Source organism: Arachis ipaensis, chromosome B3, assembly GCF_059453495.1.
Source record: "Arachis ipaensis isolate K30076 ecotype BB chromosome B3, ASM5945349v1, whole genome shotgun sequence".
Lineage (NCBI taxonomy): Eukaryota > Viridiplantae > Streptophyta > Magnoliopsida > Fabales > Fabaceae > Arachis > Arachis ipaensis.
This window is the reverse complement of record NC_142438.1, coordinates 97370631-97397485: the sequence shown is the minus strand read 5'-3', so window position 1 is coordinate 97397485 and position 26855 is coordinate 97370631. Positions and strand designations below refer to the sequence as shown.

Here is a 26855-nt window from a genome sequence, read left to right as displayed (position 1 = left end):
TTTACCGTGGCTATCCCTTCTGTAGTTGGGAATTTCATGCATAGATGTGGAGTTGAGACTATTGCGCCGAGTTAATTGAGTGTTGTCCGTCCTATGAGAGCATTGTAGGCTGAACTTACGTCGACCACAATGTAGTCTATTTTGAGGGTTCTAGATTGGTTCCCCTTTCCAAAGGTAGTGTGTAGCGATACGTATCCCAACGGTTGTATCGGAGTGTCTCCTAGTCCAAACAGATTGTTCGGGTATGCTCTTAGTTCCCTTTCGTCTAAGCCGAGTTTGTCGAAGGCTGTTTTGAATAAAATGTCGGCAGAACTTCCTTGGTCTACTAGTGTGCGGTGTAGATTGGCATTTTTCAGTATAATTGTGATGACCATGGGGTCGTCGTGTCCTGGGATGATGCCGGATGCGTCTTCTTTAGTAAATGTTATTGCCGGAATGTCGGGTGCTTCCTCCTTTCCCTCAACGTGGTATACTTCTTTAAGGTATCTCTTTCGGGATGATTTGGAGATCCCGCCTCCTGCGAATCCGCCATGTATCATGTGGACATGTCTTTCTGGTGTCCGAGGTGACCGTTCAATTCGTCCATCATCTTCGTCTCTCCGTCTTTTTCTTTGGTCATCATCCCGGGTGGCCAGAAACCGATCTAATTTTCCTTCTCTTACCAATTTTTCTATGATGTTTTTCAAATCGAAACATTCGTTGGTAGAGTGTCCCCGAATTCGGTGGTAGTCACAATACTCCTTCTGATTTCCTCCTCCCCTTTTGCCTTTGAGTGGTCGCACTGGGGGGATTTTCTTAGTATGGCAAACTTCTTTGTATATGTCGACCAGGGATACTTTGAGAGGAGTGTAGTTGTGGTACTTTTTGATTTTCTCACCCTGTCGAACTTCTTTCCTTTTGGGGTCCTTGTCTTTGTCTCGGTAGGAGGTTCCAGATTTTGAGGCTTCTCCCAGCCGAGCATTTTCTTCCATGTTGATGTATTTTCCTGCTCGCTCCTGTACTTCGTCTAAGGAGGTAGGATACTTTTTGGATATGGATTGGCTGAAAGGTCCCTCTCGTAAGCCATTGATAAGCCCCATAATGGCGGCCTCTGTTGGTAAACTTTGTATGTCCATGCATGTTTTGTTGAATCTTTCCATGTAGTTGCGGAGGCTCTCCCGATCTCCTTGCTTGATCCCTAGTAAGCTGGGTGCGTGCTTGGCCTTATCTTTCTGGATGGAGAATCTGGCCAGGAACTTTTTGGCCAGATCGTCGAAGTTTGAGATGGACCTTGGAGGTAAGTTGTCGAACCATCTGATCACCATTTTTGTGAGAGTTGTTGGAAAAGCTTTACAGCGAACGGCATCCGAGGCATCGGTAAGGTACATCCTACTTCTGAAATTGCTAAGATGATGGTTGGGATCTGTAGTGCCATCGTACAAAACCATATCCGGAAGTTTGAAGTCCTTTGGAATTTTGGTCTTCATGATTTCCCTGGTGAATGGGTCCTGTTCTTTGCGTGATTTTTCTTCAGGAGTGGTCCGAGGAGCTTTTGTTTTGAGGTCGTCCTCTAATTGCTGTAGTTTTTCTTCTAGTTCTCGACGTCGTCGTACTTCTCTTTGTAGATCCTTTTCGATCTCCCGTTGTTGTTGGGTTTCTTTCTCTAGCTGCTTTAAACGATCTTGGAGTGCTTCCATGGCTCCCGGATTTGGTGAGTTTTTGTCCTTGTTGGATTCCGGGGTATCTTTTAGCGTAGTGTCCGCGTTCTTGTGCGGCGTTCTGTTTTTCAGATCTGAATCGTGGTCATTGTTATGGCCGTCCGCCATGGTTTTGGGATGACTTTCAGGGTCCCCGGCAACGGCGCCAATGTTCCGAGGGTTACCTGAAACTGGAGGTCGATCTCGGATGAGATCTTCTGTACTGGTCAGAGATGACGTGTCCGGCTGACTGATGACGGCCGGAGCTGTTGGGTCCGACTCGTTGGACTTGCTGCACTGTTGATCCTTGGCCACCGGAGGGTGGGGGGTACCTGCAAGGGACTCCGATGCTTAAGTTAGCACGGGTATTAAGCAGGCTTTTTATGTAGAATTAGAGTATGAGTTATACCTGGGTGCTCCAGTGTATTTATAGTAGCGTGGGCTGACCTTTCTGATAAGATAAGTTAGTTATCTTATTTTATCTTATCTTGAGTGAAGTCAGCTTATCTTCAAGGGAGCCGCCTTTATCTCTATAGGCTGGGATTGCCTGTGGATTCTGGGTCGTGTTCCTCTATTTGGGCCCTTTTATTGGGCTTTGCTGTCGATTTGGCCGAGTTCTTCGTAAAGAAGTCGGTTCGCTTGACCTGAACAGGTCGGTCGCTTCGCTACTGAACATCCCGGTTCGGACAGCTCGACCCCGGGTATGAACAACTTCCTTGTGCTCTTCCTTGACAACTTCCACCTCTTTGCAAGCTTCTTCAAGTTCAACTTCTTCCTCTTGGTAGCTTTCTTCCAATTCAATCTCTTCTTCATTACTTACCAAGGGCATGGGAGGTTGTGCTTCTTCTTCTTTAATCTCCATCTCTTGATCAACCTCTTTAAAGTCTTTAGCCATGATATGCCTTGGAGGTTGTACATCCTCTTCAACATCAAATTCAAACGTCTTAGAAGGAGGTTCTATGACTGGACTTTCCCATAAAGGTTCTGCATCTCCCAAGTCTTCAACCACTTCTTCCTCTTCAATAATTACTGCTTTGTCCAGTTGTTTTAGTATAAAATCGTACTCATCCTTGATGATTTCCTTTCCATGATAACTCCTTTCAACTATTCCTTCATCTTCAAGTACAAAATCCAGCTCCTCCTTGTTGACTTCCACCTCTTGACAAGTTCCTTCAAGGGTCTCTCCTACCTCTACCTTTAGGGCCTCCTCTAGCTTCTTATGAAGTATGAATTCGCGAAGACGATTCCTTCTCTCTTGTTCCATGTCAATAGCATGACTGGGATCATCTTGCTCTTGGATTGATGGATGTGGGTGCTCTTCCATGGAGGGTAGTGATGGGATGGAAAGATCATTATGTGGTTGAAAAGGAAGTGCACTAGAGTTTGAGGGTTGAATATTGGAGGTAGAGGGTTGGTTCATGTGGGATATAAGATTTTGGAGTGTAGAGGTGAGACCAATGATGTTAGAGATGAGTGTGTTATTATCCAATGGAGGTTGGGGTGGATAGGAGGGTTCAATTGTTAGGAGAAAGGGCTCATAATACGGAGGTGGTTCTTCTTGATAAGGATATGGAGATGGTGAATATTGAGGTGGTGGTTCTAGGTGTGGTTCATATGGTGGTTGGTATGGTGGATAAGGATTAGGGTCATATAGAGGTGAATGGTAGAAAGGGGCTTGTGAGTATGGTGGTTCAGAGTTATGTTGAGGAGGGGGTTCATAAGCATATGGTGGGGCTTGTTGGTAAGTACAAGGGGGTCCACCATATTCATCATCTTGGTACGCTCCCTGGAATGACTCTTGACCAAAGTAATTTGGTGGAGGTGGTTTGTCACGAAAGGGTCCACCATAACTATTGTCTTGGTATGCATCACAGAATGGTTGTTGGTTATAGCGCATTGGAGGGGGTTGTTGCCAAGAGGGTTGATCAAATCCTTGTGGCTCCTCCCATCTTTGATTCTTCCAACCTTGATGCCTATTCTCATTATAGCTTCCATTCCTTACAACAACATTGGAATCAAATTTAAAGTCAGAAGGGTGAGAATTCATAGTAGCAAAAGAAATAAAAACTAATAGAAATTAATGATAATAAACTCCTAAAACTAGAAATACTAACAAAGAAAAAAAAAGCGAATATTTACAATAACCAATAATAAGGCACACGTTTGCAATTCCCCGGCAACGGTGCCATTTTGATGAATCGGATTTTCTGTCAGTAAAGAATTTTACAAATAAATTCTCGTTGCAAGTATAGTTTCTAAAGCAACAAAGAATCCTTTCGTACAAAAGTTTTGGTTGTCACTTAAGCAAACCCAATAAAATTTATAACCGAAGTATTTAAACCTTGGGTCGTCTCTCAAGAAATTGTAGGGAGGTATGATTTATTATTGGTTATGGAAAAGTGTATTTTTGGGTTTTTGAAATAAGGAACAAGAAAATAAAATTTCAAGAAATTAAATTAATAACTAATAAAGCTCTTAGCAAGGTATGAAAATTGAAAATCCTATCCTAGTTACCCTTATCAATTGTGATGAAAATTGTTCATTACTCTCACTTAGTTAACCCTTACTAAATAAAGGAAAGTCAAGTGGACTAATTAATTTGATTTCTCAAGTCCTAGTCAACTCCTAAGGAAAGACTAGCTTTAGAGGGATCCAAATTAACCAGTAAATTCCAATTATCAATCAACAAAGAGTGGAACTCAAGTGTCACCAATTAATCAATTCAAGCTAAGCATGTGAAAAGCTAAATTAAAATCATAAATCTGAAATACCTCAAATTATATTAAATAGAAATTCAAATCTACATGAAAAGTTCATAAGCCAATTTGGCAACATAAGTAATTAGCAAGTAAAATAGAGAAAACAAAATACTAGAATAAATAAAAGTAGAAAAGAAACTAAATTAAAGGAACATTGAACCTGGAATTGAGAAGAAGTAAACCTAAAACTAAGAGAAATCCTAAATCCTGAAATCTAGAGAGAGGAGAGAGCCTCTCTCTCTCTAGAAAACTACATCTAAAACCTAAAATTATGAATATGAAAGTTATTTTCATGAATGAGTCGATTCCCCCTCTTTATAGCCTCTAATATGTGTTTTCTGAGCCGGAAACTGGGTCAAAAACAGCCCAGAAATCGCTGGGGGCGAATTCTGATCCGTATAGGTCGATGATTTTTCTGCAGAACGATGCGTGCGCGTGATGCACGCATGCGCATCATTTTTATGTACGGCTACTATAGCGAATTATATATCATTTCGAAGCCCCGAATATTAGCTTTTCAATGCAACTGAAACCGCCTCATTTGGACTTCTGTAGCTTAAGTTATGACCGTTTGAGTGCGAAGAGGTCAGGCTGGACAGCTTAGCAGTTCCTTTAATTTCTTGCATTTCTTCCACTTTTGCATACTTCTTTTCCATTCTCTAAGCCATTCCTGCCCTATAAACTCTGAAATCACTTAACACACATATCAAGGCATCAAATGTTAATAAGAGAGGATTATTAATTAGCAATTTAAGGCCAAAGAAGCATGTTTTCAATCATAACACAAAATCAGGAAGGAAAACGTAAAACATGCAAATTGTATGAATAAGTGTGAGAATAATGGATAAAATCCACTAGATTAAGCACAGGATAAACCCTAAAAATGGGGTTTATCAAATTGCTACTGTGGTAAATTTAGAAGAAAATGACAACCATGGTTTAGGATTTGATAATGTCAACCAAAATTGTAGAACAATTCCTAATTATGACATTCATATGTCTAGACATGGTCAAAATGCTGATGATATGTTGGAAAGACTTAGGAAAAACAACTTAAGGCGGCATTATAATCTAGCTAGGAATGTCGAACAAGTTTTAAACCGTTTGGGGTTTAATGTTGGTTGCTTAAATAGGCCATACTTCGTGTCTACTTTTCCCGATTGTGTCCAACAAGCAGAGCTTTCAAGAGGTTAGAAAATTTCAAAATTCCTTACAAAATTTTTTGGAGAAGAGAATGAGTCTACAGTAGAGCATATTGCTCGATATACTGTTGAAATTGGGGAAGCAGCTTCTAATGAATATCTCAAGATGAGATATTTTTCTTCTTCTTTAGCAAAAAAGTTTTTATGTGGTTCTCCAACTTGAGACCACATTCATTCTTGGGCGCAGTTAGAAAGAAATTTTCATGATCAATTTTTTTGAGGTTAATTAAAAGTTAGCCTTACGAATATATTCTCTGTCAGACGTGCAGAGGGAGAATCCATTGATACTTATTTGGCACGATTTAGAAACATGAGAAATAAGTATTTTACTCCGATTCCAAAAATCAAAGTTGTCAAAATGGCTACTAAGGATTAGAATTTGGAGTTAGAAAAAACTTTGTTAATCAACATACTTTAGATCTTTCCCAATTAGCTGAGAGAGTAAGACAAATATAGTAAATTAAGAAAGAAAAAGAGAATTTCAAAAAAGGCTCTAAAAAAGTTGCATATGTTGATTGTTTATTCGATAGTAGTGATTCAGATGAGAAAGAGGTTTATATTGCTGTATTATGTGGAGTCCTCCTTATGTGTACAAATCTTTGAAATCTGTTAAAGAAAAAGAAAAACATTCTTCATATTCCAAAGTTGAAAATAAGACTTATTCTTTTTATATTTCTAAGGCAGATCAAATATTTGAGGTTTTATTAAATGATAAGCATCTTATTTTACCAGAAAGAAAAAAGATGCCTTCAACTGATGAAATAAAGAATAAGAAATTTTATAAATTTCTTCAGGTATTTTCACATACTACTAACCGTTTCAGGAATTTGATACAAAAATCCATTGAGGAGGGAATGTTAAAGTTTGAGGATAAAACTACTATGAAGGTGGACACTGATTTGCTACTAATTCAAATTACATTGAGCCATTCAATTTGTCAGTCAATATGGTAGAAATTGGCACCATAATGGCTAGTGCTCAAGATGAAAATAAAGACTTGAGGATTTTTTAATGAGACAAGAAGCCAATTTATCCTCATCTTGGTGAGGATCTGTTAGATTTTTTGCTAAGAATTAAAGAATCTGACAGCACCATCGCCATGTGCCCAAAGGCAGTGCTAGTTTTAATAAGGAAGCTGCAAAAGAATTTGAAAAATACAAAATTGAAGAGAAGAAAAAAGTTGAGTTGAAAAACAAAATTGTTGAAAAGGAGAATGAAACTAATGAGCTGAAGCAAAGATTGCTGAGGGAAAACAAAAGTTGGACTATCAGACTTCTTTGAACAAGTGTGTCAACAATATTGGGATACAATCCGTAAACCAGAAGATGAAGACTGTGGTCATGATTGATGGAAAACTTGATGATTTTTCTCAAAAGACAAGAGTTCATCCCACCAAAATTTCAAACAATAAATGGGTCCAGAATGTAAAAAATATGCAAAATCAACCTACTGCTTTTTCAAGAGGAAAGAACAAATGGGTAAGGCCTAGACCTTGTAAGCCCAGGTATTATGAATCACAGTTCTGGAACCTAAATCATGCATAAGATGGAGGTAGTGTATATATTCCAAAAAATATACATATTCTCTCAAAGCCAATTTATTCTTGTTATAATCCTAATATACAGCAGGTTCTTAATTATTCTCCTTGGCCAAATTGTCAAAATGTTCCAAAGTATTCTCCTTTCATGACTTTCTAGAAAAAAAAGATTATACATGAGTATGTTCCTTTAGATCCATACAAGGGGCATGGTGAAGATTTTCTTCCTTTCCCAACTATGGCTAAATCTACAAAAACAGGCAATTCTTCTACACACCCTAAATGTAATAAAAATGTAAAGAAGAATTTGACTGATAAAAAGGTAATGATTGAACACAAGGGAGAAAAAGATGAGGATTTAATTATTGACAATTTTGACACGTATTTTGATGACAGCTTAGAAGCTATATTTGGTGTTAAGCAACCTATAATTGTGATGTTAGTACTGCCTAAGGAGTATAGTCAAGTTCGGAAAGTGGAATCATTAGAAGATGATTGTTATGATATCTTTCCTAGAAGTGAATTCTTAAAGCTAGATGATAATGTACGTGGTGGTGGATTATTTGAGAAACCTACTGAAATGACAAGGAGCATTTGCGTCCACTGCATATCAAAGCTCGTGTTGATAGAAGGATAGTCAATAAGATTTTGGTTGACAGGGGAGCTGCTGTCAATCTCATGCGTGAAAGAATGATGGAAAGACTTGGGAAGACTGAAAAAAATTTGATCAAAAGTAGCATTGGGGTGACAGAATTTAATGGAAGGACTTCTTCTGTCAGAGGTGTAGTTCCACTGTCAATTGAGGTTGGTTCTGTCAATAGGCCAATTCTGTTTGTTGTTGTTCCATCTAAAGCTGGTTTTAACTTGCTTTTGGAACGTGATTAGATTCATGAAATGGGTGCTATTCCATCCACTTTACATCAAAAGTTGATTTTTTGGAATGAAGATGAAAGAGTGGAAGAAGTTCTTGCTGACAATAGTACGTGCACTACAAGAAAAAATGTCTATGGCCACGCTTTTTTTAGGGTAGCGACTAAATAGAGATTTGGCCACGTTTTTTCTTGCTACGCTTTAAAAGCGTGGCGAAAAGGGTCAATGGCAAATAGCGTAGCCATAGAGAAAAACAGGCACGCTTTTAAAGCGTGGCGACAAAATTTTGTTATAGAGTCATTTTAAAAGCGTGGCCGTTTCCTCCAACTCTTTTGGCACGCTTCAAAAGTGTGCCCAAAAGGTTCCACAAAGAAAAAAAATTTCAGAGAGCTTCGTTCGAAATTACTAAGTTACAATTGCAATAATACACCATCTACTCTTCCAAACTTTAGCTTTCCCCTTCTTTGAATTGCCTTAGCTCATTTAGATCAGAGAACCCTAAGCCCTCCACGCATGAAGTGACAATTCTCCTAACCCAAACCTTGTCTTCATTGTGCCTCACCCCAACCCACTCTTCATTGTGCCTCACGAAGAACCCCCTAATCGCGATGAAGAACATCATATCAAAGAACCCTAACCTCTCTTCATTGTGCACTCCGCGAAGAACGTCGTCGGCGCGCGTGATGCTTCCGTCGGCAATCCCTCTTCTGGCACCCGTAACCCTCCTTTGAGCTTCGCATGATGGCCCCCTGAACAACCACCCCAGCTCTGTCTCTATCACCTCCAATCACCGCTACGGTGCCACTGCACCTTCACCTCCATCGCCGTGCCTCTCGCCAAATCCACCAGCTCTCCTCCGCTCGCATCTCGCGTCTCCGCCTCTGGCCGCCTACGTCTTGCTCGTATCTCTGTCTCTGCTTCGCTCGCGATTCTATCACGAGCTCGCCTCCACTGCTCAAGCGCTTACTCCCTCTCATCGCACAAGGCTTCGACGTCTCAAACTTCTTCCCTCAAGTTTCACATCCATCTCTTTCTCTAAGTACCACAAATTCAATGCAATTTTGTTGACCTTTATTTGGGAGCGGAAATTTAGAATTAAGATATGGGGATTTTAGAAGATGAAATCTGTTCCTTTCTTTGTTTAATTGTGATCCATTTTTTCTTGTTTTCTAGTTGTATTTCGGTTCAATATTTGTTATGCTTGCCTTGTTTGATGAATTTCCTGAGAGATATGGAAAAAAGTGAAACTTGATTTCTGTATTTCCTATTTCCAATTCACAAGATTTACGTAATTTTCCTCTTGGATTGCTTATGAAATTGGGTGTAAGCAGTTAGTTTTCTCAGATTGTTAATGCTGTACAATTTCTAAACCCTACCATTTTTCATAGTGGAGGAAAAAACATATGAACGAGGTGGTTATAATCCTATTTTAGGCTTTGAAAATGATGTCTACTTCATTGCCAGCATACCATATACTTCATTGCGATTTATCTTCCAGTAGGTTAGTATTTTCTATCCAGTCTTTCCACCTGTCTGAAGGAGAACTTGGGGGAACACATTCCCTTGATGTTTTGAGATCACTCAATTTATATCTTATTTTGGCAAAATGTTGCTCAACTTTAGTTTTCCAAATTGCAATTCACCAACTTTGAGCTACTTTGCATGCTTATTGTGATCATTAATTATTATAGACTGCAGATAGGGTAATATTTGCATTGTAGAGTTTATACTTTATACCATGTTTACTGTGCTAAGATCTTATTTGGAGTGAGGTTAGTATTTGTTATGCTGTTCAAACATTTTCAAATATGCCAAGCTTATTCCTTGTTGTGCATGTTAATTACCTTGACTTTTATATCATTCCTTTACTTTCAGTTTTCTTCTTCTAATATATACCATATTTCCTCCTATTTTTCTATGAACAGCATGCAAATAATGTGTTTCTTTTTGATAAATAATTTTTATCAAATAATGCAGGGTTTCTTCTATGAAGACTGCTGAACCTACTGTTAATCGTATGAATTTGTTATTTTTAATTATAATTTTTGATCAAATATGAAGTGTGTAGTTGAGTTGCTTAATTTCATTAGATAGAGAAACATTCTTGTGCCTCTCTATTCAATAGCTTTTGAGAGCTATAATGGTTCATGATATGGTGGTATTCAGAACCTTTGTGATAAAAATTTTTAGAGTTTGATCCTTATTGCCCCAATCCTAAAATTGTATTTTAGCACAATATATTGGTAGACCTCTGCATTGTCCATGCAATAAGCCCAAAATAAGTGGTTGTGAGGGGCATGCATATTAGATACAAAAATATTTACATGCCTCTACTAAACAACTTAAGTTTTTGGAAAAGTTGCTTCAATGATAAATTTTACTAGTTTGAATGAATTGATATAGGTATTTGATTACAGGATTATGATAGTTGTAAGTTCTATTAGGCATTGAAAAAATTTGGTTTGGTTTTCGTTGTATAGGTAGAACTCATGCAATTTAAGGAATTCCAACAGGATTGGACTTGAAGAGTTATTCAGAAACCCCCATATCTCCATCAAAATTGTTTGAAGTAGTTGCTAATGACCTGCAAACACTCAACAAAAATCTTCAATCGGTAATTGATGCTTCTTCGAAGCATTCATGTTGTGTTTTGTGTTTACACTGTGCTAGATTGAACTGGAGCTGTTGCATTGCCTTTAACTTGACCAGAAAAAGATATGAACTTTGAATGGAATGAATTATATTCACTGTTCAGTGATTCAACTCAATCAGTTCCCGCGTTCATTTTTGTTGACTTGTTAACTTTCATTGAAATCCTTATTTTGCTAGTCTAGCCCTAATCATTCTTATTATTTGCTGGTGTTGTTGCATTTTATTTTCTTTTACTTTACAAATAGTAAATGTTTGAATTAATGCTTAATGTATCTGATGACGATGCTCTAATTCTGATAGATTGTAGGTGCAGAAAATCCAGTTTTAATGTCTGTAGTTGAGCAGATATTTAGCACCGATGGAAAGAGGATGAGACCGGCTCTGGTGTTCTTGGTGTCACGGGCTACAGTAGAGCTACTTGGCTTGAAGTAAGCATAAATTGTCTCTCAATCGTGCACACACACATTATTTGCTTGTTGTGGAAATTCTATTCATATGACACTAAAATAATTTTGATAAATCTCTTGGTGAAGAGGTAATTTTATTTCTATCATGTCTGCTGCTGCTTCCCTTGCATATGTTTCTTTTTGCAATTCATATTTGAATACTACCAAAATTGTGGTTGCAGATAAGAGCTAGCCTAAATGAGCATTTTGGTTCCTGCAAGGAGATCTCGAGGGTGTCAGTCCCAAAAGATATCGAGTCTGGAGGTCCTAAATGGTTTGTTTCTTCTTCAAATCCTTTTTCTTTTTTGTTTATTTTCAGTGTGAAAGATTTGCTATTTCATTTTTTGTGTATCCTTTTGTTTCTCAAGTTGGATGCTCAAAATGATTGTGTTACGTGTTGCTTTGAGTTTAGCAACTTGACACCAGGTGTAATTTAGAATTTTGCCTACATCGACTTTAAGGATTCTTCTAGCATGAAGAGAGCTCTAGAACTCAAATGAAACTGAACTTGCTGGTGGTTATTACCTCTCAGTTGAAGACAGTGTTTATTATTAATTTTTATTTATTATTAATTTGACAGAGTGTGGCGTTGGCTTTGATATGATAATTAACTAAAAGTTTGATTTCTTTATCCATTTATTTATTATTAATTTTTATTATTTATAGCTTGAGAATGAGGACATGCTCTATCTACTTTCTATTGATGATGATGAAGAGCAGTGCATTCAAATACCATATTGATTTTTGGTTATCACTGCTAGTATTTAACAGGTTATGGTGGTTGATGCTGAGGCATACACCTATGATGATGAGGTCATCAAGAAAGCTAAAGCAATGGGAAAGCCTGAAAATCCTGAAGAAGAAGCTACTGTGGAAACTACCAAAGCCATAAAGGCTTCTCAGTTGTTGCTAAATGCCATTGAAATCCTGAAGAAGAACCTAGATGCATGTTGTACGTCTCTGAGCACATAGTGGAGGTTGATGATTAGTTTGGTGAATTGGGTGCACATATGTGAGGAGGTTGATCAAAATTATTGTTAGATAGGATGGCAAAGTTATTGGAATTATAATTCATGTATTAGGAATACATTGCGTAGTTGTTATCATTTTGATTTTTGATGTTTTGTTATACTGTCATGTGATTAAACATTCTTTTTGGTGACTAGTTTATATATGTTGGATTAGTGAATTTAAAATTATTGGTCATTATCTAAATTTTAAAATTATCTATTAATTTTGTAAGGTTTTATAACAAATATTAAAAAAGATTAAAAAAAAACTATAGGTTACTGAACAAAGTTTTTGCCACGCTTTAAAAGCGTAGCCATATTGTACAACAGTATTTAATTGCCACGCTTTAAAAGTGTAGCTGTAAGTCTTGCTATTGGCACGCTTTAAAATCGTAGCTGTATCTCTCTCTATTGGCACGCTTTAAAAGCGTAGCCATATGGCCACACTTTTAAAGCGTGGCGATCTTTAAAAGCATGGCAAAAAATAAAGCGTGGCGATAGGTCACCAAAAGCGTGGCGATAGAGCAACCGGCACCCTTGCAGTTGTGATCCTTTCAAAAGCGTGCCGGTAGCTCAAAAAGCGTGGGGAAAAGCTATCGCTACGCTTTTTTTGACTTTTCGCCACGCTTTAAAAGTGTAGCAAAAGGCATGTTTCTTGTAGTGGTGTTACTATGATGATATGCATGTGGAGTTCAAGATGTATAATCCTGGAGTCAAGCTACTAACTGTTGACACCAAGGCATTTAATCCTGAAAATATTGAGCTGTGCAAAATAGATATGAATGGTTTTATTTTGACCCCTAAAGTCGCGGCAAATATGGCCTCAAGAGAGACTTAGATGATGAGTTTAACGAGTCAACTGGCTCGACTATCAGCCTATATGGCAGACAGAGAAGGGTGCATTGACAGTGTACCTTATGATTGTATATATGATGATAGTCCTTTAGGTTTTGAAAAAAATAACACTGATAGTGTGAAGAAGGTTGAGGTGCAGGATACTTTGGAAGAAGTAGATATATTGGTAATGGTAATCATCCTAAACCAACATAGGTGATTGGTGCACGAAATTGTGATCATCAATGGCGCCAACAAATTGGTACGCACAATTGTAATCTCAACTCTTTATCACAACTCCGCACAACTAACCAGCAAGTGCATTGGGTCGTCCAAGTAATAAACCTTACGTGAGTAAGGGTCGATCCCACGGAGATTGTCGGCTTGAAGCAAGCTATGGTCACCTTGTAAATCTCAGTCAGGCGGATTCAAATGGTTATAGAGTTTTAATGATTAAAAGATAAATAAAACATAAAATAAAGATAGAGATACTTATGTAATTCATTGGTGAGAATTTCAGATAAGCGTATAGAGATGCTTTCGTTCCTCCTGAACCTCTGCTTTCTTGCTGTCTTCATCCAATCATTCCCACTCCTTTCTATGGCAAGCTTTGTATAGGGCATCACCGTTGTCAATGGCTACTTCCCATCCTCTTAGTGAAAATGGTCCAAGATGCGCTGTCACCGCACGGCTATTCATTTGTCGGTTCTCGATCATACTGGAATAGGATTCAGTAATCCTTTTGCGTCTGTCACTACGCCCAGCACTCGCGGGTTTGAAGCTCGTCACAGCCATCCCTTCCCGGATCCTACTCGGAATACCACAGACAAGGTTTAGACTTTTCGGATCTCAAGAATGGATGCCAATAGTTCTAGTCTATACCACTGATGAGCGGATAATTTATACGCTTTTTGACATTGTTTTTAGTATGTTTTTAGTAGGATCTAGTTACTTTTAGGGATGTTTTCATTAGTTTTTATGTTAAATTCACATTTCTGGACTTTACTATGAGTTTGTGTATTTTTCTGTGATTTCAGGTATTTTCTGGCTGAAATTGAGGGACTTGAGCAAAAATCAGATTCAGAGGTTGAAGAAGGACTGCTGATGCTGTTGGATTCTGACCTCCCTGCACTCAAAGTGGATTTTCGGGAGCTACAAAACTCGAAATGGCGCGCTTCCAATTGCGTTGGAAAGTAGACTTCCAGGGCTTTCCAGCAATATATAATAGTCCAAACTTTGGCCAAGAATGGACGACGTAAACTGGCGTTCAACGCCATATTTCTGCCCAAATCTGGCGTCCAGCGCCAGAAAAGGAGCCAAAACCAGAGTTGAACGCCCAAACTGGCACAAAAACTGGCGTTTAACTCCAAGAAGGACCTCTACACGTGCAATACTCAAGCTCAGCCCAAGCACACACCAAGTGGGCACCGGAAGTGGATTTATGCATCAATTACTTACTCATGTAAACCCTAATAGCTAGTTTATTATAAATAGGACCTTTCACTATTGTATTAGACGTCTTTTTGACCATCTTTGGTCTCAGTTTTAATCCATTGTTCATCTTTGGATTACCTTATGATCTATTGATCACGTTATGGGGGCTGGCCTCTCGGCCATGCCTGGACCTTTCACTTATGTATTTTTAACGGTAGAGTTTCTACACTCCATAGATTAAGGTGTGGAGCTCTGCTGTTCCTCAAAGATTAATGCAAAGTACTACTGTTTTCTATTCAATTCATCTTATTTCGCTTCTAAGATATTCATTCGTACTTCAATCTGAATGTGATGAACGTGACAATCATCATCATTCCCTATGAATGCGTGCCTGACAACCACTTCCGTTCTACCTTAGACTGAATGAGTATCTCTTAGATCTCTTAATCAGAATCTTCGTGGTGTAAGCTAGAATGATGGCGGCATTCACGAGAATCCGGAAGGTCTAAACCTTGTCTGTGGTATTCCGAGTAGGATTCAATGAATGAATGACTGTGACGAGCTCCAAACTCGCGATTGCAGGGCGTTAGTGACAGACGCAAAAGGATAGTAAATCCTATTCCAGCATGATCGAGAACCGACAGATGAATAGTCGTGCCGTGACAGGGTGCGTTGACCATTTTCACTGAGAGGATAAGATGAAGCCATTGACAAGGGTGATGCCTCCAGACGATTAGCCGTGCCGTGACAGGGTATTGGATCATTTTCCCGAGAGATGACCGAAAGTAGCCATTGACAGTGGTGATGTATCACATAAAGCCAGCCATGGAAAGGAGTAAGACTGATTGGATGAAGACAGCAGGAAATCAGAGGTTCAGAGGAACGAAAGCATCTCCATTCGCTTATCTGAAATTCTCACCAATGATTTACATAAGTATTTCTATCCCTATTTTATTATATTATTTTCGAAAACTCCATAACCATTTGATATCCGCCTGACTGAGATTTACAAGGTGACCATAGCTTGCTTCATACCAACAATCTCCGTGGGATTCGACCCTTACTCACGTAAGGTATTACTTGGACGACCCAGTGCACTTGCTGGTTAGTTACACGGAGTTGTGAACCATGGTCTTGGCATCATATTTTTGGCACCATTTCCAGGGAAAGAAAGAGCAATGAATTTTACATAATTAAAGTGTAATCACGATTCTGCGTACCAAGTTTTTGGCGCCGTTGCCGGGGATTGTTCGAGTTTGGACAACTGACGATTCATCTTGTTGCTCAGATTAGGTAACTTTCTTTTTGTTTTCTTTTCAAAAAAATTTTTCAAAAATATTTCAAAAATATTTTCCTTTGTTTTCGAAAAAAATTTCTAAAAAAAAAATGTTTTCAAAAATATTATTTTTCTTCAGAATTTTTAAAGAATGAATTCTAGTGTTTCATGAAGCATGTTGAAGCCTATCTGGCTGTAAAGCCATACCCAAACTGCTTTGGGATGGGTCTTCAACTAATCACCTCAATGGAGCCATGTCCAATTCTTTTGGATAGGGCATGTTAGGCTTGTCATGTCTGAATTAGACTCATATTTTTATTAAAGCTTGGCTGGCTATTAAGCTGATGCCAAGGCATCTTAGGCTAGTTTCACTAGCATTTTTCTGTTAGTTTTAGTTGTTTTATGCATTTTCTTGAGCTTAAAGTAACCAAAAATGGTTAAATGAAGAACAAAGCAATGAACCATCCAAACAATATGAATTTGATGCAATTTCCATGAGTTTTAGTTATATTACTTGAATGCTATGAATGGAAGATTTCTCATGAAATGTTGCAAGACTTTGATGCATTTGTTTGGATGATTTCAGGGAAGAAGAGGCTAAGCAAGGAAGCAACAAAATCAATAAAGGAAGCTTGAATATCACATGTGGAGTTTAAGTTCCAGTTTAAGCCTAAACTGGAGCTTAAACGCCAGAATCATGAAGGCTAAGGAATGCTGGAATGGAAGTTTAACCTCCAGTTTAACCTTAAACTGGAGGTTAAACGCCAGAATGAAAAGTCTCACCAAAGAAGCATTCCACGTTTAACCTCCAGTTTGACCTCAAACTGGAGGTTAAACGCCAGAATGACAATGCCACTCAGGAAGGAGTTCCACGTTTAACCTCCAGTTTGACCTCAAACTGGAGGTTAAATGCCAGAAGTGGGAATAGCACCAGGGAGCCATTTCCACGTTTAAGCTCCAGTTTGACCTCAAACTGGAGCTTAAACGTGTTCGACAGCCTTTCTCCTCCAGGGTTGCTCTCTCCATTTCCACGTTTAACCTCCAGTTTGACCTCAAACTGGAGGTTAAACGTGTTCGACACCTCCAGGGCTACCATTCTAAGCTTCCACGTTTAACCTCCACTTTGACCTCAAACTGGAGGTTAAACGTGTTCGACCTCCAGGATGCCTCCTTCCTTTTCCACGTTTAACTTCCAGTTTAACCTTAAACTGGAGGTTAAACGTGTTCGACCTCCAGGGCTGCCCTTCCTTTATCCACGTTTAAGCTTCAGTTTAACCTTAAACTGAAGCTTAAACGTGTTCGACTACATTACTCTCCAGGGCTACCTTCTTCCATTTCCACGTTTAAGCTTCAGTTTAACCTTAAACTGAAGCTTAAACGTGCTTCTACAAAAGGCCTCACTGGAAGTATCTGGCGTTTAAGCTGCAGTTTAAGCTTAAACTGCAACTTAAACGCCACTCTTGGAAAAGGTTTCTGGGCCAATAATCTTGCGGTTTAAGTTACTCTTTGAGCACAAACAATAACTTAAACTTACTCTGGTATGAAACCCAATTGAATATCATGGTTTATGGGATTGGGCCTGAAGGATTGATGAGTTTGAAATCTCAATTTATTGAGTCATGTGTCATTATTTGATTATCACTAAGTTGGCTCAATGAATGTTACAGAATTTGGATCAACAGCCTCATCAAGATTATGGATCATAAACCCAAGGCAAAAGGAAAGCAAGGAGAGGCCTCAAAGCCCAAGAAGCACAACTGAAGCTCAATATAGAAAGTGTATAAATAGGATAGAATTTAAGTTAGAAAGGACCTTTTACTTTTACTTCACTTTTAGCTAGTTTTCATTTTCTTTGTAATTGAATTCAGAGCTATGACTCACTAAACCCCCTTTCATTGGGTTAGGGAGCTCTATTGTAATTCAATGAATCAATAATAGTTTATCTTCTTCTTCAATCTTTTCTCTTGAATTTTGTTAGAAAGCTTCTCGATCTAATTCCATTGAGTAGTTGTCTTGGGAAAGAAACTACTCATACTTGGAATCCTTCGGAACCTTGGGAAAGGAATGGAGGATTCATGCTAGAGAAGCTTTCTCACAGTGAATTGGATTGGGGTTTGGATGGATATTGTGACATGTAATCCTACCAAATTGTGGTTCATGAAACTGTGTGGTATAATCAGTGATCAAGCATCATCTCTTCTTATGAACATTTAAACCAAGGGATTGGGAATTTGTTTGTTTTTAGAGAGAATTGGTGAGCCAAGGGATTGGGATCCAATCATATAAGATTGCCAAGCAAAATTCAATGAACGCATTGGTTGAGGAAAAGATAAACATGTTTTGATTCGGAGATCTCAATATCTCCTATAACCCAATGAATTCCCCATTTCTGATTTCCACTTTCTCTTTACATTCTGCCACTCAATTCATGCAATCACCCCCATTCCCTTTTAATTTCAGCAATTTAGTTTCTGTTCTTTAATTCATGCAATTTAAGATTCCTCCATTTCAATTTCTTGTCATTTACTTTTCCCGCCAATTTTACATTCCGCAATACTCATCTCAATCTTGATTCCGCTCAACTAGAACACACTTCTAATCCGAATTGCTCATTCAACCAATCCTTGTGGGATTCGACCTTACTCTATTGTGAGTTTTTACTTGACGATAACCGGTGCACTTGCCGGAAGGAATTTTGCCGATCGTGCAATTTCCTAAATCGTAGCATAACTAGTTTATGTGCATCAAGTTTATGGCGCCGTTGCCGGGGATTGGTTTTCGATTGACAATTCTCCAATTGGAAGCTAACTAGATTGAGCAATTTTCTCTTGCTTTGTTAATTCTGTTCAAGTTACTTGTTGAATTTTAATTTCTGCACTCGGTTACATGCTTTCTTTCTTTATGCCTTTAAATTCAAGCAACTAACTCACTGACTCACTAACTGTTTGAATTAATTCCTCAATTGCTCTAACCATACTCTTCCATTAACCAAGAGTATTTCACTTGTTTGTGCCTGTGCTGTGTTCTTGTATGACAGGTAGGAGAGGAGAGACATCAACTCCTCCATATACCGAACCAGAGAGGACCCTTCATAGACTGAGAAGGGAAGCAAGAGGGAAGAGAGTAGTGGGAGAAGAGGAATCTGAAGGAGAATATGAGGACAATTTTGAGGAAGCTTTAGATCTCAACATGGATAGAGAAGTTCACAACCATGAGAGAGCTGATGGAAACCATGCCATTCCTGAGAGGAGGGTTCTTAGTTCATACATAAACCCAACCTCTGGGAATTGTGGTAGTAGCATCCAGAAACCACCCATTCAGGCCAACAATTTTGAGCTCAAGCCACAGCTAATATCACTTGTGGAGAATCATTGTTCATTTGGTGGGAGTGCTAATGAAGATCCCAACCAACATCTCACAAAATTCCTGAGAATTTGTGACACTGTGAAGTCCAATGGAGTCCAGGAAGATGCCTATAAACTGCTTTTGTTCCCATTTTCACTTAGGGACAAAGCAGCTAAGTGGCTGGAATCATTCCCAAGGGGGAGTCTAACAACATGGGATGAGGTGGAAAGCAAGTTTCTGGCACGTTTCTACCCCCCACAAAAGGTCAATAGGCTTCGATCTGAGGTTCAAACTTTTAGACAACAAGATGGTGAAACTCTCTACGAGGCATGGGAGAGATTCAAGGACTTGACAAGGAAATGCCCACCAGACATGTTCCATGACTGGGTGCAATTGCACATTTTCTATGATGGATTCTCTTATGAATCAAGGAAGGCTGTAGACCATTCATCAGGAGGTTCATTGAACAGGAAAAAGACTGTGGAAGAGGCCATTGAAGTGATTGAGACAGTGGCTGAGAATGAGTACTACTATGCATCAGAAAGGCACAACACTAAGGGAGTCATGGAGCTGAACCATGTTGATACAATTCTAGCCCAAAACAAGGTGTTTGCCAAGCAACTAGCAGAGCTTACCAGGCAATTAGAAACAAAGCAAGTGGCTGCAATACACACACAAGATCAAGAGGAAGTAAGCATTGAAGGAGGTGATTGGGATGAGGCCAACTATGTGGGAAACCAACAAAGGCAATCATATGATCCACATTCCAACACTTACAACCCAGGCTGGAGAAACCACCCAAACTTTGGGTGGGGAAACCAACAAACCCAACCACAAAACCACAAACCTTACAACCACAACCAACATAACAATTCCACATACCAAAACTCCAACCAAAGATCATACCAAGCCACACAAAACACTTACTCCCAACCACCATATCATGGCCAAATTAATCAACCTACCCAACCTAATCCGAACCAACAATTTCAAGATCAATTAAACCGGATAGAAGGAATGATGGCAACCATGAGTCAAGACATAATTGAATTGAAGAGCTTCAGGGATGATGTGAGAACTACCTTAAGAAACCATGGTGAAAAACTCAAGAGGATGGAATCTCAAGTAGGAGAGCTATCTCAACAGGCACCCAAATCAACTGCAGTGTTCCCTAGTGACACAGAAAAGAATCCTAAAGGGAAACAAAAGAGAGTAAGATGGGAAGAATGCAAGGCCATCACCATATTGAAGGAAGTCTCAGAAGAAGAAGGAATCAGGCCCTCAGAGCAGGAGCCAGAAATCTTGAAGGAAGGTGTGGAAGAAGCTAAGCAGGAAGGTGAAACTGAGCAAGCCAAGGAACTGCAAAAAGGCATGCTGGAAATATACCAACCAAAAGCACCATTTCCCCAGAGGCTAGGAGGAGGTGAAAAAAGGAAAACCTATTCAAGGTTTCTAGAGACATTTAACTCTCTCCATGTCAATATTCCCTTTCTTGAGATTCTCCATCAAATGCCTACACACATCAAGTATTTAAAGGAATTGTTAAGCAAGAAAAGAGTTTTGAAGGGAGGACAAACGGTAACCATGAACAAAGAATGCAGTGCTCTCATCAAGAAGGACACACTCTCTAAGAAAACGGACCCAGGAAGTTTTCATATCCCTTGCATCATAGGGGAAACAAAAATTGACAGAGGATTCTGTGATCTAGGAGCTGGCATAAATGTGATGCCTCTAACTCTTATGAAAAGGCTACAACTGAATGAGGTGAGATCCACTGATGTAATCATACAACTGGCTGACAAAACTCAGAAGCAAGCTGAAGGGGTAGTTGAAAATGTGCTGGTGAAAGTGGGGGATTATTACTTCCCCACAGACTTTGTCATTGTGGACATGGAGGAAAGCTACTTACACCCTATCATTCTGGGCAGACCATTTCTAGCCACTACTAGAGCGCTCATAGATGTAGAACAAGGAGAGCTAATTCTGAGAATACATGATGAACAGCTCATTTTCAAAGTTTTCAAACCTGCATCTGAGCCTGAACCAGAACCTGAAAAGCCTAAGGATGATAGAAGCCATCTGTGTTTGGAGGAAAGTAATCCAGCAGCTGAAACTCTAAAACAGTCCTTGGAAGGCAAACAAGAGTTGCAAGAGTTAAAGCCACAAAAATCAGTGGAAACAGATCAGAAGGATCCTCCTGACATAAGGGTCAATGAAGAAATCCTCAAGAGAAAGGGAAGAGTGATAGGGAGATTGCCAAGAGGGTGGAGGAACAAGAAAATTCCCACTGAAGGTTTTTCTCCGGGAGACAACGTCATATCAAGTCATTATCTGCCAATCCCACCTGGCCTCAAAACCATCCCTTCCCAGCTCCCTCAAGTGTTCACAATCAGAAAAATTCTTTCTATGGAACATTTAGAGGTCATGAATGAATCAAGCGGGGACGTTTTCATAGTGAGAGGAGAAGACGTCAAGCACTACAATCCACCCTAACAAGGGACAACCGTCAAGCTAGTGACGTTAAAGAAGCGCTTGTTGGGAGGCAACCCAACCTGAGGTAATACCTTGTTGCTGTTTCTTTTATTTGTTTCAATAAAAAGGGTGAAGTAGTTTCTGTGCATTGCAAAGAATTAAGTTTGGTGTTTCACACCAAACAATGAATTCATGGATCAATAATTCAAAGGGGAATGTGTGACTCTAAGTTTGGTGTTCCACCATAAAGATCAACTGAACACAACAACCTTTGAATTATATGAAAGGAACAACTATTCTAAGCAGTCACAGAAATGCTTAAAACCCTTAGTAGCAACTTCATTCCAAGAGAACTCAAGGATTCAAAGAACAGAGAAGTAAGTGGGAGACTAAGTTTGGTGTTCACACACCAACCTAAGACTCCGATACTTACCCACACATAGTTGAGCTAACCACTCAAGTGCTTGAGAAGCAAGCAACTTCATCACTCTTTGCAGGAAAGGAAACAAGAATCTTAAAGCATGAAGCAACATTTAGGAGAAGAAGGAGAAATCAAATTGTTTCCTGACAACAAAGAGAAAACAAGGAATTTCACAAGGTGGTATTGTTCCTTGATAATTCTTTAAAAAGGGCAAACAAAAGCATGCGTGTTCTGGTTTAAACTGTAAATGTTGAATCTTTCTGGAATGTGGAGTTTTTTTTTTTTAGTATGAGTGTCTGTTTATTGCTTTGAATAAAGTGAATGCCTAGATGTTTGGATATAACTTCACCTTCTTAAACGAGTGCTTGCCATGCTTGTTCTGTTTCCAAAAATAAAAGAAAAGTTTGAACAAAAGTAACTTGGCTAAATTAGTGACAAATCAAGTAGAATTAAGTGGTGGTATGCATGCTTGATTGTTTAGTCAGATCACTAGAATTAGAGTGTAGAATTATCATTCTTTGTGTAGAAATTGAAAACTGTCTATGGATCTTGATGAATAAATGTCTTTGGCCATGAAAAAGAAAGAAAAAGAAAAAGAAAAAGACACTGAAAAAGGGCAACCAAAAAGCAAAAAAAATTGAGAAAATAAGCTAGGTACCAATGGTTTGAACTTCTGAGACAAATGCCTGTGGTGTTTATGTATTAAGGATATGCTTGGATGAATAGGTTCTGAGGAGTGTTTCAACACTTGGTAACTTGGGTTAACTAACCCGGGATTATCAACCAAAAGTCCATTATCAAGAGCAACCTAAATACAAAACATTTAGTCACACAAAGAGGTGCTGGGCACCAATGTCTCAAGAAGAAATGTGAACTAAAATGCCTAAAGTGGATATGTGTAGTGCACTGATAAGAAAAAGAAAATGCCAAAGGCTTGTGCAACACATGACACTAAGCAAACAAGGAGCAAAAGAAGCTCTAAGAAAAAGAAAAGAAAAACAAAGAAGAGAAAAGTGCCAAAGACATAAAAATAACAAGAGGCCATAGCAGTGTTTGATGGATGCAATGAAAAAGTGATAATCTTACCTGATAAGTATGAAAAAGTGATGCTGCAACTTTCTGCATAAAACCCTTCTGAGGAACTTCAAATGCTTGCTAATATAGCCAATGTAATTGCTTTCTGTTTCATACTTTCTTCTTAAATAACTCAGGACTTGCTTAGGGACAAGCAAGTATTAAGTTTGGTGTTGTGATGCCAAGGCATCTTAGGCTAGTTTCACTAGCATTTTTCTGTTAGTTTTAGTTGTTTTATGCATTTTCTTGAGCTTAAAGTAACCAAAAATGGTTAAATGAAGAACAAAGCAATGAACCATCCAAACAATATGAATTTGATGCAATTTCCATGAGTTTTAGTTATATTACTTGAATGCTATGAATGGAAGATTTCTCATGAAATGTTGCAAGACTTTGATGCATTTGTTTGGATGATTTCAGGGAAGAAGAGGCTAAGCAAGGAAGCAACAAAATCAATAAAGGAAGCTTGAATATCACATGTGGAGTTTAAGTTCCAGTTTAAGCCTAAACTGGAGCTTAAACGCCAGAATCATGAAGGCTAAGGAATGCTGGAATGGAAGTTTAACCTCCAGTTTAACCTTAAACTGGAGGTTAAACGCCAGAATGAAAAGTCTCACCAAAGAAGCATTCCACGTTTAACCTCCAGTTTGACCTCAAACTGGAGGTTAAACGCCAGAATGACAATGCCACTCAGGAAGGAGTTCCACGTTTAACCTCCAGTTTGACCTCAAACTGGAGGTTAAACGCCAGAAGTGGGAATAGCACCAGGGAGCCATTTCCACGTTTAAGCTCCAGTTTGACCTCAAACTGGAGCTTAAACGTGTTCGACAGCCTTTCTCCTCCAGGGTTGCTCTCTCCATTTCCACGTTTAACCTCCAGTTTGACCTCAAACTGGAGGTTAAACGTGTTCGACACCTCCAGGGCTACCATTCTAAGCTTCCACGTTTAACCTCCAGTTTGACCTCAAACTGGAGGTTAAACGTGTTCGACCTCCAGGATGCCTCCTTCCTTTTCCACGTTTAACCTCCAGTTTAACCTTAAACTGGAGGTTAAACGTGTTCGACCTCCAGGGCTGCCCTTCCTTTATCCACGTTTAAGCTTCAGTTTAACCTTAAACTGAAGCTTAAACGTGCTTCTACAAAAGGCCTCACTGGAAGTATCTGGCGTTTAAGCTGCAGTTTAAGCTTAAACTGCAACTTAAACGCCACTCTTGGAAAAGGTTTCTGGGCCAATAATCTTGCGGTTTAAGTTACTCTTTGAGCACAAACAATAACTTAAACTTACTCTGGTATGAAACCCAATTGAATATCATGGTTTATGGGATTGGGCCTGAAGGATTGATGAGTTTGAAATCTCAATTTATTGAGTCATGTGTCATTATTTGATTATCACTAAGTTGGCTCAATGAATGTTACAGAATTTGGATCAACAGCCTCATCAAGATTATGGATCATAAACCCAAGGCAAAAGGAAAGCAAGGAGAGGCCTCAAAGCCCAAGAAGCACAACTGAAGCTCAATATAGAAAGTGTATAAATAGGATAGAATTTAAGTTAGAAAGGACCTTTTACTTTTACTTCACTTTTAGCTAGTTTTCATTTTCTTTGTAATTGAATTCAGAGCTATGACTCACTAAACCCCCTTTCATTGGGTTAGGGAGCTCTATTGTAATTCAATGAATCAATAATAGTTTATCTTCTTCTTCAATCTTTTCTCTTGAATTTTGTTAGAAAGCTTCTCGATCTAATTCCATTGAGTAGTTGTCTTGGGAAAGAAACTACTCATACTTGGAATCCTTCGGAACCTTGGGAAAGGAATGGAGGATTCATGCTAGAGAAGCTTTCTCACAGTGAATTGGATTGGGGTTTGGATGGATATTGTGACATGTAATCCTACCAAATTGTGGTTCATGAAACTGTGTGGTATAATCAGTGATCAAGCATCATCTCTTCTTATGAACATTTAAACCAAGGGATTGGGAATTTGTTTGTTTTTAGAGAGAATTGGTGAGCCAAGGGATTGGGATCCAATCATATAAGATTGCCAAGCAAAATTCAATGAACGCATTGGTTGAGGAAGAGATAAACATGTTTTGATTCGGAGATCTCAATATCTCCTATAACCCAATGAATTCCCCATTTCTGATTTCCACTTTCTCTTTACATTCTGCCACTCAATTCATGCAATCACCCCCATTCCCTTTTAATTTCAGCAATTTAGTTTCTGTTCTTTAATTCATGCAATTTAAGATTCCGCCATTTCAATTTCTTGTCATTTACTTTTCCCGCCAATTTTACATTCCGCAATACTCATCTCAATCTTGATTCCGCTCAACTAGAACACACTTCTAATCCGAATTGCTCATTCAACCAATCCTTGTGGGATTCGACCTCACTCTATTGTGAGTTTTTACTTGACGATAACCGGTGCACTTGCCGGAAGGAATTTTGCCGATCGTGCAATTTCCTAAATCGTAGCATAACTAGTTTATGTGCATCATAAGCCATACTTGACCCTTTGATTGGAGCTTTAAGACTAACATGGCAAGATTCCTGGAATTCATATTAAAAATTTTGAAATCCTTATTTTTGTTTTTCAAATAATTTTCGAAAAAAATACAAAAAAATTTAGAAAATCATAAAAATCAAAAATATTTTTTGTGTTCTTGTTTGAGTCATGAGTCATGTCATAAGTTTGGTGTCATTTGCATGTGCATTTTGCATTTTTCGAAAATTTCATGCATTCATAGTGTTCTTCATGATCTTCAAGTTGTTCTTGGTAAGTCTTCTTGTTTGATCTTGATGATTTTTTTGTTTTGTGTTGTATGTTGTTTTTCATATGCATTCTTGAATTCTTAGTGTCTAAGCATTAAAGAATTCTAAGTTTGGTGTCTTGCATGTTTTCTTTGCATTAAAAGTTTTTCAAAATTGTGTCTATAATGTTCATCTTGGCATTCAAAGTGTTCTTGGTGTTCATCTTGACATTCATAGCATTCTTGCATGCATTCATTGTTTTGATCCAAAAATTTTCATGCATTGCATCATTTTCATGTTTTTAATAAAAATTTCAAAAATAAAAAAAAATTATCTTTCCCTTTTTCTCTCATCAAATTCGAAAATTTGGATTGACTTTTTCAAAAATTTTTAAAAAAAAAAAATCAAATTGTTTCTTATGAGTCAAATCAAATTTTCAATTTGAAAATCTTATCTTTTTCAAAATCTTTTTCAAAAATCAAATCTTTTTCAAAATTCTTAGTTATTTTTGAAAATTTCAAAAATATTTTTCAAAAATTTTTTTCTTATTTTTATATCAAATTTTCGAAAATAACATAATCAATTAATGTTTTGATTCAAAAATTTGAAGTTTGTTACTTGCTTGTTAAGAAAGATTCAAACTTTAAATTCTAGAATCATATCTTGTGATTTCTTATGAATCAAGTCATTAATTGTGATTTTAAAAAATCAAATCTTTTTTCAAAAACTAATTTCTATCATATCTTTTCAAAAATATCTTCTCATCTTATCTTTTTCAAAATATCTTTTCTAACTTCCTAACTTCTTATCTTTTCAAAATTTGTTTCAACTAACTAACTAACTTTTTGTTTGTTTCTTAACTTTTTCAAAACTACCTAACTAACTCTCTCTCTCTCATTTTCGAAAATATCTTCCCTCTTTTTCAAAAATTTCTTTTTAATTAACTAATTATTTTTATTTTTATTTTTGATTTTAAAAATTTTCGAAAAATACTAACATTTTTTAGAAACCATTTTCGAAAATCACTAACTCTTTTTCAAAAATATTTTTCGAAAATTCTCCCTCTCTCATCTTATTCTATTTATTTATTCATCTA

At 38.1% G+C, this 26855-nt stretch overlaps 1 non-coding gene across 1 annotated transcript; it reads right to left on the bottom strand.

Annotated features, from left to right (window-relative positions):
• Positions 1-19311: 19311 nt before the first annotated feature.
• On the bottom strand, positions 19312-19415 carry LOC148571702 (small nucleolar RNA R71). The gene has a single exon (XR_015908981.1). It is a non-coding gene; the product is annotated as a small nucleolar RNA R71 (small nucleolar RNA).
• Between the last annotated feature and the right edge of the window lie 7440 nt (positions 19416-26855).